The sequence below is a fragment of the Anser cygnoides genome, chromosome 2 (genome assembly GCF_040182565.1).
Source record: "Anser cygnoides isolate HZ-2024a breed goose chromosome 2, Taihu_goose_T2T_genome, whole genome shotgun sequence".
Taxonomy (NCBI): Eukaryota; Metazoa; Chordata; class Aves; order Anseriformes; family Anatidae; genus Anser; species Anser cygnoides.
The window spans coordinates 139,557,294-139,574,141 of record NC_089874.1 but is presented as its reverse complement, the minus strand read 5'-3'; the positions used below and the strand labels follow the sequence as shown (position 1 = coordinate 139,574,141).

Here is a 16,848-nt window from a genome sequence, read left to right as displayed (position 1 = left end):
TTTCCTCTTTGTGGATTTTCTGTGGACAGGTTACAAATTCTCAGGCTTTATTTTCTGTGCTAAAACAGCCTGAGAGCTGCCACTTCCAAGAGGTGTAAGTGCCAGCGGGGTGTTCTCTTCTTCCCTTGCCTGGGTGCCTGTCCTGGTTCCAGTTAGGACAGAGTTAAGTAGCTCATAGTAGCTGGTAGGGTGCTATGTTTTGGATTAGGATGAGAAGAGCGCTGATAACATGCTGATGTTTTAATTGTTGCAGAGCAGTGTTTACACCAGGCCAAGGACTTTTCGGCTTCTTGCTCTGTCCTGCCAGCGAGCAGGCTGGGGGTGCAGCAGGAGCTGGGAGGGGACAGACCCAGGACAGCTGACCCAAACTGGCCAAAGGGGTATTCCATACCATCTGACGTCATGCTAAACAATATATAGGGGTGGCTGGCCGGGGTGGGGGGGCCGGCTGCTCGGGAATAGGCTGGGCATCGGTCAGCGGGTGGTGAGCAATTGCATTGTGCATCACTTGTTTTCTTACACATTATTATTGTTAATACTATTACCATTATCACTATTATTATTATTATTGTTATTATTATTTTCCTGTCTTAATAAACCGTCTTTATCTCAACTCACAGGCTTCACTTTCCCGTTTCTCTCCCCCCATCCCAGAGAGGGAGGGGGGAGGGTGAGCGAACGGCTGTGTGGTGTTTAGCTGCCAGCCGGGTTAAACCACCACAGTGCCAAGGAGTCTTGCCAAGTGATGGAGGAAAAGGGAAGGAGTCAGAGGGAGAGGGAAAGGGATCTCCATCATGAGGAGAAAGTGGGGAATGTTTGCCCTACGTGGGGATGCTTGGGGAACCTAGCTCAGCTTCTCACACTGCCTGACATTCATCAATCTGTTGTACTTCAGCAATGTTTCTGGAGACTTCTCAAGCTAGTAAAATCTTGTGCTTGCAGCAAGTGATCACAAGGATCCTGAGCAAGATGAAATCAGGTTCATCTTTCACCTGAGACAAGTATTGGCGAAAAATCTGTACTACACCTCTTCTGGCTCCTGTCCCCAGTCCTCTTCTCCACACCTTTCTGACTGAATTCAGCAGTCAGCTCATGGATGCCACGTTTAGTCCAAAACCTGCGGACAGGCAGGAGGCATGGGATTCTTGTTTACAGCAGTGGCCTCAGGCTAGGCCAGGCAAAGACAGTGGCCCCTAGGCTTTTTCCTGGGAGGACAACATGGATCCAGAAGGAGTGCTGTGCCCTTCCTTCTGCAGAGGAGTAGCGCACTCAGGACACTACAAATTTGCAAAATGCCATACAAATGCAGAAACCACTGCAGAGGTGACTGATGTGCTGAAGAAGCAAAGTCCAAGGCTGAATGAAGGCTGACTTGCATCAAGACTAAAGAAGAAAATTTCTCTTTGTTATTGGGAGAAGTCAAACGTGTCTTCCTGTTATGGGACGAGGAGAAGAGCTGCCATCCCAACGATGCTCACCCCCAGTCCTTGTCCCATACTTTCTCCATAGAATTTGTGCCATGCAGGAGCAGGGAGTCCAGCCCTTGTATACCCACATGGTGTTCTCAGCATGGGCAACATCTGTCTGATATAATCCCTCCTTGACTTCTACCAGGTGTAGAGCAGAACATCCTGTCTGCTCTTCCACAGGCGGTGATAATGAGTCCTTTACAACAAGTGAATGTTGCACTTACTTCCCTTCTCTCTATTTCTGCAGGCTGCTGGTCCATCTGGTGCCTTTCATGGCTAAGACAGAAAACAGCCAGGTTTTGTCTCCTCTGTTTTGCTGGTAATATTAGCCCCCAAAGCTCTATACCTGTAAGGGCTGCTACACACCTGTGACTTGGATCTGTGAGCTGCTTTGCAGGTCAGTAATAAAGAGAGGTCTCTCCTGATCTTTGTTCTTAAAAAAAATAAATAAATCCTGAAGTGATCCTGCCTAGTGAAGCAGGGTGGTCGGTGCAATGCCATGCCACAGCTGGCAGCTCCAAGGCCCAGGTGCCAGCCCCAGCGAGATGTGCTGATCTTGCCTTCAGGTTCTCCTGTGCTTTGAGCCACTTCCACAGCCCTTGGGAAGAAAGACTGGCCTGGGTGTGACCTCTTGATTTTCTTACCTTCACCAGAGGCACAGAGACTTCCTCTAGAGCAGGGCTGAAAGCAAACTGTCTTGCCAGTGGCTACTCTGCATGAGCTCTTTGCAGGTGATGGAGCCCTGGCACAGGCTGCAAAGAGGCTGTGGGGTCTCCTCCTTGGAGCCCTTCAGAAGCCGCCTGGACGTGGTGCTGGGCACCCTGCTCTGGGTGTCCCTGCTTGGGCACGGCTGGCACCGGGTGGCCTCCAGAGGGCCCTGCTGGACTCAGCCACTCTGGGACTTTGTGAATCAAATCAGCAGACTTGATAACAACAACAAAAAAATAATAATGTGGTTTTTCTTAACCCTCAGGACTAGCACCCCTGGGCAGCTGACACACCATGACAGGGACATTGCAGGAATTGCTAATGCAACAGCTGCTACAGCACTGCTTTCCGTGGTGCAGAAAATGGTGTGGCAAACTGTGTGATAAAAGGTGTTTATCACTCCTAGACCTGTACAGTCAACTTAGGACCCATCAACCTTAACTCACCCACCCCGACTGCCTTGCAGCCATCTGTGCCTGCAGGGGCTCACTACATCAGCTGTGATGACAACTGGAACTGGCCCCATCTTTTATGAAAAGCCTGCTCCTCTTCCAAAATGAAGTGGCACACGTCTCATAAACTTTTCTTTCTTGGCTCTGGTGAGAGACATGTGTCAGGGCACAGACAAGAGAAACACATTCAAGCACAGATGTACACCAAAACAGATATGACTACAGGAAAAAAAAAAAAAAAAAAGAGAGGGGAGGGAACTTGGCTAGGGAACAAGTATTTTTAATAGTGTTCCCTTTAACAGAGCCTAAAGAGAAGTAACACTTCATTTTACCTTTTCTATTAAAGCAAAGAGCTCACCAGTGTCAGTTGTGTGCAGGTGCTATGCGCAGTGGGAAACAACCCAAACCAGCATGTGTTCTTTGAAATATTTCTTTTAAACAGACACTAAGTATTTTCAGCTTTCGGAGAATGTGGTTCGAAATAACAAGTAGATAAAATATCACTGTGCTGTGCAAGGGAGGATACGTGCAGTTATCTTCTGCGATTTCACACTAATATTTAGCTATCATATAGCACTCTCCCTGCTGACCCCACTGTATAAACACGCAGTAATTAACCAGCGCCTTTCCAGCTATGCAGCCCGTAGGTTGCTTGTCCCGTCCCCAGGTTACAGGCAAGGAATTTGGAGAGATGATGAAGCTTATCCAGACCCACTCAGGATTTCCAAGGCAAAGCAGAGAGCAGGATCAGTCCCTGCAGGATACTTTCCCCGGCTCTGCCTTTAATGTTACAGCCTGGAGACATGTCAGAGCAGTCCTTGGTGGAGAGGAGTCCACCTGCAAAAACTACTAAAGCCGTTTCACACCCCTGGCAGTGTCTGGAGCAGAAGAGGCGCAGAGGGGAGCCACAGGAGTGCTGTAAATCAGGATGGAGGCAGAGCAGTGTGGGAAAGCTTGCCTGGGCTCTGCCGCTTGCTGGGAGCTTTTCCCAGCGTTTTTGGTGCTTCTTGTTCCTCATGGCTAGAAGCTGCATACGGTGTAAAAGCTCCTCATTGACTAATCATCCAGTTTAATTACAGCGTGTGGTTTGGTTGTGGAGAAGGTGTGAAAATGAGAATACAAGCATTGCACTAATTCACTGGAGGTACAGGGCTGCAGGAATGGCTTGTTAGCATCCTACGGCTTGTAGGGCCGTAGCAGGGATGTCATCCCTCACCTGATTCCCAGCGGGGCTGCCCATCTCTTTCATTTCATCCCATTCGCTATCACTGCAATCAGAAGCAGAAAGATGAATAACAAGAGTAGTTCTCAAAATAATAATAATAATAATAAATAAATAAATAAATAAATAAATAAAAATTAGCAGTGTTACACATGAAATTAGCTTCTCACACTTTGCACCTGATTTTGGTTTAAGCTTTGAGTGATGAGGAAGAACATGTCATGGACCACTGAGATTATTTTCACCATAGGAAATGATGTGAAGCAAAAGGCAATCTTTGTGTGGAAATTATAGAATCATAGAACCATTAAGGTTGGAAAAGACCTCCAATTAGTCAAATCACGTTGAAACTTCAATTCACCATAAGGGCTGCATATTTTTCTGCAGCGAGGTCAGTAAACTCGGGGATGTACTAAAAAGTACCGTTCCATTTTTCCCATTTTCTCCTGAAGGAATCTACGGATACAGTTGCATGGACAGTTAGTTGAAAAACAGGCTTAAGGAAAGCAACAACATTTTTCTGGCACAATATTCAGGAAGTTTTGGCTTGGCTATTTAGAAAGGCTGTTAGTTTTTTCACTTTGCTGCACGGAAACTGTGTACGGCTGCTATTTTTCATGGCCCAACACGTTCTTATGCCCTTGCATAAAAGTCTTAAACTGCAGCAACATTGCCACCACTTCTAAAACAGGCAGCATAATGCAGTCCTGACCATAGGAGCTCGTATCTATTACAAAAATCAAACTGCATGTTTTTCCAGGTGCTACCATCTTGGAAACAAGGCACATGGGGACCCAAAAATGTGTTTCAGGACTTAACATGAGGCCTACAATTAGAATTTTTTATTGAATCTCGTTATTGCAAACTGCTTTCAACTGAAGTGTGCATTTGTTTAAACACCTTCAAACCCAAATTTGCTCTGACCATTGAAGTTATATTTTCAGAGTCAGTAGAAGAAAATAGTGCAGTTTAATTGGCAATGTTATTTCTTGTGACTGAAACACTTTATTTAAATCAGTAACATTTTGCAAAGAAGAACGTTTTAAAATACACTGCAAACATTTTAAGTGTGCAGGATAAAGTTTCTTAGTGGAAGCGTGTTGTGCTGTACATGAGCAATGTAACACTTACACCCCAACCCAAGTGCACATGGAAAAGTATGGATGGTGCAATTCAGAGTTCCTGCGTAACTCAGACAAGTTGCCCCAGGTCTGTTTTCCAGCATTATCTAGCACATGTATCTTCAGTTGTCTCCAGATGGATTTAAGTCTGATAGCTGAAGCATCTCGGTAGCTGAAATTTTAAAGGAGTTTGAAGAAATCATGCAGGCTTTTTATAAAACTCTTCTGGCTCCTTTGAAAATGAGCCTTCAGTTCCTAATTTTCCCCTGCAAAATGGGAGCAGTGGCATTTCCTGTTCTCCGAAATTTGCCTACATATTTTGCATGTTAATACAACATTTAACCCACCTTGTCTGTACTCTCCAGGTGTTACTCCAGTTTGCATGGCACAATGCAGACCAGTCTGCACATGATGATGCCAAGCTCCCAGCTGTCGTCTCAAGAACCTCATGGTTGCAGAAGAACAGGTTGCAGGAGAACTGGCACTGCAGCTACTCCTGCAATGTCTCTCAGTGTCAGATCAGAGAACTGATGTGTTGCTGTGAGCTGGAGAAAGACTTCTGGCATGTCCAAGGATGTCGGTGAGACACAGTCCAGCCCCAATATTCATGTGGGGACTCCTTTTCCGTTAGATCATGACAGTTTAAGCATTAAGTGCAGAAAGAGAATTAGGTGTTAGGAAATTCTGAATGCTGTCTAGTTCTGGGTTTGACCAGAGCATACAATGCATACATGCGCGCACATGTTGAATTAGTAATTTTATGTATTACAACACTTCTCAGATTAACACCAGGAAATTTCAAAAAATATCAAAACTGGGACTCGTTAAAATGAAGTCAAAATACCTTGTCTTGGATCTTCATAGATTTTCTTGGGAGTTTTATCTAAATCACTCATATTTATCAATTGTCAATTTTTGTACATGTTTTGCAGTCATTATTAGATGAAGAATGAGATAGAATTGCACAATGATATTAATTTTAGAGATAAAACTTAGTAGCACAATGTGCATCTGATCTGAAATCACAGAATCACATAATGCTTTGTGTTATCATAGAATATCATAGAATATCATAGAATGGCTTGGGTTGGAAGGGACCTTAAAGATCATCTAATTCCAACCACCCTGCCATGAGCAGGGACACCTTCCACTAGACCAGGTTGCTCAAAGCCCCATCCAACCTGGCTAATATGTAGCTCTAGGCTGGAATATGTTGAAATTTGCTAACTCAAGACCTGAGTTCAAATAATATACAACTCTTCATGTAGTCATAGTTATATATACCAAATCTACTGTATCAGCAGTGTATGTTATAAATGTAATATTGACATATTAGGGAGTACAGCAAACAGTAGAATGTCCTTGAGAAAGGCTGAGTATAAAGGAAAGAAGAGATCACCTTTGCCCCGATGGGGCGACTCATAACAAATGGCAGATGTGGGGAATGTGGGTTAGTGACAGACAAGAGCCAACACCCAATGCTGCTTTCTTTCAGCACATCCTCAATATGTCCCTCAAGCCTCCCTCACACTGCCTCCTGGCAGGGTACAATGTAGATATTTGTGGTGTCTCCTTTCTCTTAGGGAGGACAGGTTAGAAATAAAAACAATGTTCCTCTGGGATGCCTCCAAGGGTGTAACCTCTTTCACAGTTTACCAAATCATAAGACTGATGGCCTCTCCTTAAGCGTCATTCCAGGAGACCTCACCACCAGGACTTTTCTCTTTTTCATCCACTTGTCACTGATTTTCTATGGGTTTCATTGTGATCTTCTCTGCTAGACCCTCCTAAGCAATGTCAAAGGGTTCCATTCCTCCCTGTGTTCAACATGGGGTCAGGGCCACCCCAAACATCATGGCTAATCCCATGGTATTAGGAGATCCTAGGTAGCACTTATGCAACATTTGCTACTTCCAACCCAGACGCATGGGCTAGAGCACAACATCTGTGATGATTTTGGCAGGAAGAATAAAAACACATAAACCTTTTCTATAATGGTGTTGGCATATCTGTATTTGTTACCTTTGTCCTGCTACAGTAAGGAATTTCCCTCTTTTATTCACTGTTCTTAGCAAATATTGACCAGATTGATCAATGAGTAGAAATCTCATTCCAGTGTAAATCAGGCATGAACTGGTTCAATGTTTTAAGAAGTCCCCCTGCCTACTCCCAGTCCCTCATCCTGAATACTTATGTTCATTGCTTTCACCGTGAAGAAACAGCATGCAGGAGGTCAGGGTAGGTATGAGAGGAGAGAGAAAATTCCTTGGCAGCCAAGGTGCAAAAATGAGTAACTCCATAGTAAGTCCTGCAGGTCTTTAAAGTGGCTTCACATATCCTTTTCTGCCTCTTCCCCCCTCCACCACGTGTAGCAATTGCTTACCAAAATTTAGTTCTCAGAATCCTTCCAGTTTCTCTCTCTATCCTTGACCATGTTGGTGGCTCACTGGTAGGTTCCACTGACATAGTCCTAAATGCAGTAGGGACTTCACTCTCAAGACAAGGATCCCAGAGCTGCCCTGAGCATCTAATGCCACAGGAAAGCCTTTTGCAGCACCTCCAGAGGGAAAACTATCTCCCTGAGAAATGACAAGATGGCTCTGCACACACGACCCACAAGCACAATTGCGTCTTTGCCCTGAGAAGTTATTGCTAGGTCACATCTGATTTGTTACCTATTATCTTTCCTAAATCTTTATAAACTCAATGGCATCCAAGTATTTCCCTCCTGCTGATTATGCAGTTAGGATGATTTTCCCTGAGATATACTAGTTTGTGTGTTAGTTTTTTTTCTCAGTTGAATCTAATTGTGCTGTTTCCTGCCTGTATTTCCAACCCTGAAAGTCCCTTTGGAGAAAGGATTTCTCTGTCCTCACCGGTGTACACGTGAGGAAGACTAAGCAATCGCCCAGGGCAGAAAAACAGGAAGGAGAAAAGTAATAAAGGTTCTCAGTTCTCAGGTCCCATTGATTTCATATGCACTGAGAGGTCTGCAGTGGGAAATCAGCACCATGCAGGCATGTGAAACACAACTGATCCCTGAGACGGAGAGGGAGACAGGAGAGCTGGTAACATGTTACCAACCTCCAGTAATTTAAGAATCGTTTTGTTAACTACTTCAACATGTTGGGCTTTTATATATAAAAAAAAATTAATTTCCTTTTATAGTGTAAATAAAGTCATTAAATAAAATCAGGATCAGTTATAATCCCTGCAGATTTCTCTCCGACTCAGTATATGGCTGTTTACCATTAGCATTTGTTTCCAATCTTTTATTCAGTTTTCACTCCACATAATAAAGTTCATGTCCAAGTAAGACACTCCAAATGTTAATAACAAAGAATTTACCAAGTGCTCCAATCAAGTGAGTATTAGAGTGAAACCATCCAGACACTGAAGTGACCTGCTTTAACATTTCTTTCACACACACATACATGCACAATTCTTTTTACACAATTTGCTTGTGTTCACTTTGTTGCTCTGGCATTACATTTTTGGCAAGCCAGTGACATATTATTAAAAAAAAATACTCTGACATTTTATCCAATAAGAATGAATTAAAGAATATTGTTGCTTTTGGTCATGATCAGTGCATCTTATAATTTGCAAGATAAATGTCAATAAAAAGTACATCATTCCTGTAATTTATCAAATTTTGAAAATTTTAATTGGCTGTACCCAAGACAGTGAAAAAGAATTATACAATTGTTCTTCACACAAGAGGTGTTTACAGCTTGTAGTAATTATTCCCTTCCAAGATTCCCAGAACACTTCAGAAGATCATTGAAACCAAGATCATGAAACCAAGTTACTGCATGGTGTTAAGAAATTCAGGAAGCCTTACAGCTATTTAGGGTTCTTTAGGCTACAACTTTGCAAAACATGGTCCAAAATTAGAACATGGTGATAAAGATGTGCTCCCAGACTCCTGAGTCTTTGAGGAGAGCCTGGGTTATTTTCCAGCTGTGCACCAATATACATATGAATTTTCCAGATTAGGTCAGCTTCACTTTGAAAAATGAGTAGAGCTCAAGAGCTCTGAATAAGTTTTGTTCTGTGATTTTTGCCGTATTCCGAAGTTTACCGGGTAGAAATGCCCACACATCAAAACCAAGAAAATGTTCCCATGAACTCCTGTGAAGACTGAATTTTTGGCAGCTCTGCTGAAACCTAAAACAAGCGTGAGAGAGCTACAATCGACAAAAATTATTCATCAACATTTTCACTATATATGGATGTGTTTTATTTATATGAATATTTTATATGTGTTACGATCTATGTGCTGTTTGCCTGTTATTCATCATCAAAGAATCTCTGGGCATGCATCAGGATTTTAGTGTCCATTTTCTTGTAGCCTTACTTCAGAAGTGCTTATTTCCTACTGATCTTGCTTTCCTGAAGGCTGTAAGCACTCCCCACCACTGAGCATGAGACCACTGGAAAAACGCAGAAATAGTGTCGTGCTTGTGGCATGTCTGCTGATCTGAGTAATGTGAATTAAAAAACCCGATACAGTCCTAATGCTACCATGTTAGCTTGAATAAAACCAAATCAGATTATACTAGGCCACCTGAATTCAATTCTGTTATCAATCAGAGGGTGAAATCGTAGATAAAATAGCAGTAGAAGATACTTTTCTTTAGAAAAAAAAATGTTTACAGAGGCTCTATATTCTTTGCAAAACCTGTAAGAAGAGAGAAAGAGATTTAAAGTAACCTAGTAATTATAAATATGTTTGTCCCCATTACACTTATCCACATTTCCATAATTCTGATGAGGTAAGAAAGACTTACAAGAAGCGCCAACGCATGCCAAGGTGGCACGAAGGGGCTAATCGCAAAGGATGGACAAGCCTTTGTTCATCTCATTCGTCTTCACTGTGTCTGTCACCAACCTTCCCTTCAGCTCCTCACCTCTGAGTCTCTTCCCCCTCACCCAAAGAAAGAAAAATGTGCAGATGGGTCTCATAACTCTGTGTGAACGGTGCCTTTGTGAATATTTGGGCTTCGGGAATGAGAGACAAAGTTGATAATGTCCAGCTCCCAAAGTACTCCAGAGGCACCTCTCTGACAGAGTTATTGTTGCCCCAAATGAACCTTCCAAAGATTGTATTAATCAGAGATTTCTATATCCCACCACCACCACCAAGATGGGGGGGAAATGAAGGAATGGCAAAAACTCTTCCAAACGTTTTGCACGTAACTGATGATCCTGTTAGCAAGCTGGAGTACTGTTCTCAGAGCTACCCCTGGAGCATTCCTGGCCTGCAACGTAAACCGAGGTAATCGTGTGCAATAACAGTCAGGAGGAAAAAAACAAGTCATTCCCACAAGAGACCATCCATAGCCACAGGAAAATGATACAACACTGTAAGTAATTAACTAACTGGAGGGGGCTGACTGTCTTCTTTTGGCTAACAGGAGGGGATGCACATTTGGATTCAAATTGACAGCCGCTTCTGGGATGGAAGGCCTTTCATTCGTGGCACTGAGTATGATGGATCAGTACCAGCATAAAATTTGCAGATCCAAGGCTACATGCAGTAATAGCTGCTTCTGGGAGGATTTTAGAAATTCAAGAAGAGAAGGAAAAATGTTATCATGTAGGAAGGGAAATTCTGAGAGTGTAAGACATCTGGCTTGTCAGTAGACTATGTCTGGAGAGAGGAAGGAAACTAGCATGTGAGGTGCAAAACATCTCTTAACTGTAGAGTTTCAGAGCAATATTCTCCTGGATGTGCCTCTGTTCCTATGTTTAGGTTTCTTATTTAACCCACAGACTATCTGGCCAGTGCTGTTCCAGTGCTATGTGTAATGCAGAAATATTTGAAATGAAGAGCAATTAGGGTTACCGCAACATTAAGGCTCAAGCATTTAGAAGGCAGGACCCTTTTAAAGTCAGGCTTTGTTAAAACAGCACCTTCTATTTTTCAGTTTTTACGTCTCGGAGCTGGCTGCTCACACTGCTGGCACATGGTGGGGTAATCACAGCAACAGGGAGTGGTATTGCCATATGGGCCAAGTGGAGCTAGGCTGATTTTCCCCACCTGAGAATGTGATCCATAATCTTTCACAGGTGGATTTGGCCAAAACTAGGACGTAGCAAGGTGAGCACAAATAAAAAGTGATGGTAGAAAAGTTACTGTGGCCTCTTCTGCACACAGTGAAAAATCCCTATCAAACCTTTGCAGTTCCTTTCACCTCTTTCTCTTTTATTTTATTTTTATTTTTATTTTTATTTTTCCCTCTGCATGTATTTGATGACCGGGTACATTGCTCATTCTTCCTCGCATGGTATCAATGCACCATTTTTGCAGATGTTCAGGCTCCTGACAGCTCAGGGTCCCTGCTGCAGTGGGGACCTCTCTTCCCCTTATTCTGCTGAAGGAAAACCATTCCCTACAACTATTTTCCTCACATATGAAGACCAGACCTGGGGCACCGCTACCCCCAGGCTATCATGTTTAACTAGTTGCAAGTGGGGGAATTTTCCAGTGGTCCAGCCAAGCAAATGCTTATGAGGATGCAGAGCATACACAGGGCCTGTACATATGCACAGAGGGGATGATCTAAAAGTTTCCTGTTACTGCAGTACAGCTACTAAATGTAAATTGACAGAATGCAAAGAATATTATCATGGAAACATCGGCAAGCAGAGTAGCCTGTGGGAAAACATCACAGGAAAAGGAAAAAAGAGTTCCCCTCCACATTTGGAAATTTGGATGAAGTGCTAAGCTGCAGGGGTTGGATCTTGAACTAAATGTCAGTGCTTTGGGGTCAGTGACCTTACCTCTACAGTACTTTATTGGTAGTGTGATAGATAATTTATAGCTTTAAAAAATGCTGGAAGGACATACTCTTTCATGGAACATATGGTTTGGATTTGTACTATGTCCATTACTCTTGTTTCTGACAGTCTGTAATAAGTCTATATAAATTTGTTACTAAATTACTATTCTCTAATAGATATACAGTATTTCCATTATTCGACAATATTATTGTCACAGGGATACATACGTCAAGTCCAAAAGCTCTTATGAAATGTGTGACTATGTGCCAGGATTTCACTTTGACATGCAAGCTTTAATTTTAAATATAGTCATATAAGCAATAAAGGTTCAACAATTCTGCTTGAATTCCTTCTAATAATAGCCTTTTTTATTTCCTTCTTTTAAATAAAATTGACACTGACAGCATATTGGCAGGGTTAAAACAATCCTGTTATTACAAGCCTTTAATCACAATAAAAAGGAAATAATGTATTTTTTTGAAAATATTCCTTTGAAGCATTACTGTCTGATTACCTCATAATTTCTTTATCTCTCAGTTAGTCCTTGCCAAGCCTGTGTTTCATTCCTCTATCCGTGAAGAATGACATTTTTTCCCCAAATAGAAGCAGAATTTCTTTCAGTGGCTGATAATTTCCTTCCTATTTCTGATATTCCAGCAAGAATCACCAAGAGTGATTTATCAAGGGAAATAAGTTTTAATTATTTTGATAACTTTCTTCAATATTAAAACAATCTGTAAGTTTCTGCCTGTTGTTCAGCAGAATGTGACTGTTTGTATAAGCAATAACTAGCCATTTCTTTCATGTTGGCAATACTGAGTTCCTGTGGCCAGAGAATTTAGTGCCTGAGTCAGCTCCCAGCTAAGTCAACAGAGTTTTGCCATCAGCTTCCAAGGGGAAAGGTTCAGGTTCCAGGTAAGGAACAGCTGAAAGGTCTGTTGGTCTGTTTTTTGCACTTTTTTTTTTTTTTTTTTTTTAACTGAAAGCTAATTCTTTCATGAGATTCAGGGAAAATCATGCAAAAGCTTTTGTTTCTTTCATTATTCTGTCCTAGCAGCAAAGGGTCACTGCTGAGATGTTATGTCTAGTAGAGACTGCCAAGGTTTGTCATTAAGCACGATCACTTGGGAATGTTCCAAACACTAACACTTTTATATTCAAGATAATGATATTTTCAGTCAAGTGATATGCACTTTTTGCCAAACCCAAGCAATGCAAATGCAACTTCTCTTTGGTCATATTGGCGGGGCCTGTATTGCGTGGCAGGTGTCCTCCACAGCTTTGGTCCCCTGAGAGGTTGCTCTGGGGCCCTCCTGGAGCATTTTGAGGCTCCCTCTTGACTTTGAGCCTGGGTTTCCTCTGCAAAGCTAGCCAGGATTGCCTGGAAATGGTGCACATCTGAGTCTTGTCCCAGCAGGAGAAACACTCCTGGATCCCACATTGCAGAGGAAGAATTTATCATTGCCTATTCCCATTATTCTGTCTCTCTGTTCATCTTATGACAAACCACAACAACAGAACTAGCAAATGTTCTGTTTGCCATTTTTTGTTCTGCACCTTTCAAACATAGTTTGCTATTTTCATTTTTCAAAAATCAAGGCCTATTATGTGTCTGTTCTATTTCCAAGCCAAGTGTTAACTCCAAATTTACCTGTGCAAAAGAGGCATTACAAACATAATCACTCATCCTATTGCCATTGGAGATGGGCAATCTCTCATCAGCACACAAAGAAAACAAGAGTATTCTGTTCCAATGTTTGACAGAACTGTATCTTCTATTAGTAATAAAAATACATCGCACATATAAATTGCATTTTATGCAAAGGTCCCTGTGTGCATTACAAAGGTTGAATTATCATTATCCTTGTTTTACAAATCGCCTGCCAGTGTCACAGTGAAAACCATTATATCATTATTCCTTCAGCTAGATCTTTTTAATCACTAGTGGCCTGGGCTGAGCTCAAAATCCAACTCCCACGCAAGTATCAAACTAGTATTTAACCCTCCTCATTGTCCCCTGGTGACACTTCCATGGAAGTAATGGTGATGAGCTTGAACATGTTGCTGAGTGCTGCATATTTGTGAGAGAAGAGCTCTAAGAGCATTGTACGCTCCAGTCTGCCATCCCCATGAGCCACTCCTGGAGTAAACAGGACTTACCTACCAGTACATTGCCAGTAAGTTGTGAAAGAACTGCAGATATCAAGACAGATTGGCTTCAGGAGAGGAGAGGTGGCTCCAGGTCATGTATGATTAGGGATCAGGCAACACTTCCTTTAAGAGATAAAGTGCTGCAGAGATCCTGTAAGTCTTTCCCTTTTGCATGTGCATCAAAACGTCTCATGACCCTTGCATCGCCACAAGAGCAAGCAGTTAGTAAGAAACTCATCCTAGACCAGACTCAAAGAAGGCTCTCTCTTAACCCTGTTCCCGTGAAGGAGAAAAAAACTATTGAATGGTGTTGTTGTGGAAACACTTTACCCAACCATCTGCGGGGCATCCCAGCCCTAGGACTCTGCATGCTTCATATGGACACAAACCTCCTGCAAGATGGATCTGCTTGTGCTGTAAGGCACTCATCTAAGGCAGTGTGAATCCCAAGGTAGGATTTCCTTACCGCCTCACTGTCCTCCAGAAAGTGAGTGCATATTTGCTGGAACATGTTGGAAAGAAAGTACTGCTGTGTCAGAAGTGGTGGCTCGGCCTGCTCTTCCTACCCAAGCCTGCTCTTCCTTCCCACCTGCGTGTGGAGGCCATTTTCCACACATGTCCATGAGGACAACCCAGCCCTATGTAACTCCATGCTCCCCACAAAGCCAACGTCAGTGTACCTTGTATTATACCTTCTGTGGACTCTGACTTTATGCAAGAGAGGAACCAAAACCCCTGATACAGACCTCACAGGAGTCGGAGACAAAAGCAATTATTAGATCGACAAGTCTGACTTCTGCTAGTTCATAAGATAGAGGATGTCACAAATCCTTTTCCATTCTTTGGGAACAAAGACTGAATAAACTAAGTCATTTCAGACTTCAGGTAGCTTAACCATATGCTGCTACAAGCAAAGAACAGGAGAGGATGAGATGCCCAGGATCTGGAGACTCAAGAGATGAGAGATGCCAAAACAGCTCCAGCTTTCATCATTTTGCCTGATGAAAAACAAGGTAGAAAACCATTGTGAAAAGCTCCTCGTGAAACAGGCCAAGCCTCCTGCCCACTTCAGAGAAGACCTGGCAGTGCTAGGGCCAGCTTCATCAGAGTACACCAAAACCATGTGGATGTTTACAGTATTTGCAGTGGTACTGAGCAAAAGAGAAAGTTGCAGAAAAGACAGAACTTTTTCTTTTGAACCTTGCTAAACTCCTGTGCTAAGACCCCCATTCGAGCCATTCAGACATGCTCAGGTACTTGTTGGAACAGGTTATATGTTTTTTATCTTTTCTTAGTGTTTCTACATATTTCTGGAGAAATATGTTCTCAGTATTAGCTGAGTTTCCAGTTCACTGGGAATATAGAAATAGCCTCATCTCAAATGGGTGGATCTTGCAGTACTGAGAGAGACATTCCCCTTCTTTCTTCCTTAAAATGCATAGACATTTCTTTTTTCATATGCATTTAAATTACAGCACTAAAAGCATCAATTAGCATCATTATTTATTTTATTTTTTAGGAAAAATCCATATTTTTCACCAGCACGCCTGGTGCATGCCCCCTGCCCAGGGATACGTGTATAATAGTTTTGTCTCCTATGGAATTTACTTCAGCTCTGATGAGTTTGAGAAATCACGTATATGAACTCTAGTAGAAAAGTCCAATATCTGGTCTTATCAATTTTAATATCAAGAGGAGTAGCCAATAAGTAAGCACTAGAAATAAATATAATAATAATAACGTATTTTGAGAATTTCAGTGGGATAACATGTTTGAAGAAAGTATGTAAGAGCTGCTATCTTTAGGTGTTAAAAATACTTTGCAATGTCTTTTGTGGGGTGATCGTTTCATGCTACTTGGCTTTTCAATAGTTAGCTTTTTCACAGCTCTATGTGTTTTCCTAGTAAGAGGTTTATCCCCTTATAAATCCCAACTCCAGTCATTTAGAATCTTAGCACTCAACTTACAGAAGCTTGACCCAGCTGTTGACTGCCTTTGCTCAAGAGGAGCCAGGTAACAGCACTTGGGGAAGGATGCAAAGCCCCAGACTGAGCTCCTGTGTCTTTACACAGACCTGCAGTTGCCTTCATTGCACCTACCTGAAAGGAAGGGCAGGTGGGAGGCAAAACTGCTTATAGGAGGGCAGGAGCTGAGGCATAGGATGCATTCATACATCCTTTGGTGGTGAGGGAAAAGGAATCAGAAGGCCTGGATTTGTCCCACCTCTGGCTATATCACCCCTCCTTTCACTCCGGGAGCACAGACAATGACAAACAAATCCTTTTCTCCCTCCTCTTCCCTGCCAGTGTACACCACATCATTTTGCTAAGCACCTGCCTTTGTGACTGCAGCCGTGCTTATTTTGGGGACACCTCCACACAGACCACAGCAGCAGCAACATCACTTTCACCTGTGTCATGGCCAGTCCTCAGAGGCTGCAAGCCATACATAGTGGCCAGTTTGTTTTTCCTAAAGGTTTTCACCCTATTCCTACTTTGAATTCACCTAGTATCAACTTTCAGGCCTTATACTCTGCTATGCCTTCATCTGCAAGGCATTCCACTGCCAGCTTTACTGGCGTTCCCCTGGGAATTGCGTGTTTGCCCCTTTCCAGGGTCCCCAGCAGCTGTTGGACAAGTGATAAAAGGGAAGTAAAATATTGGCCAACAATGTAAGTATATAAAAGAATAACCAAAACACCTTGGAAATCTGGGTAGAATTATTTCATACACATAAAGGATCTTATTTTGATATTTCTGTTTTAGATGTATTTATTTTTTAAGAACACCTGTGATTTCCACATCTGGAGTTTAGCAGGATGAGAGGTTTGGGTCCCTCTCTGTAAAATCAACTGAAGCTGCAAAACAGATCCAGATACCAGTGGCTGTGTGACTCAAGGACTGATAACTAGAGGCATTGGATTTACATTGAAGGCC

At 42.5% G+C, this 16,848-nt stretch overlaps 1 long non-coding RNA gene across 2 annotated transcripts in view; it reads right to left on the bottom strand.

Moving 5' to 3' along the window:
* Positions 1-16,848, bottom strand: part of LOC136789783 (uncharacterized) — a 96,573-nt gene that overhangs the window by 56,545 nt on the left and 23,180 nt on the right. The gene's annotated exons all lie outside the window — the stretch shown is intronic.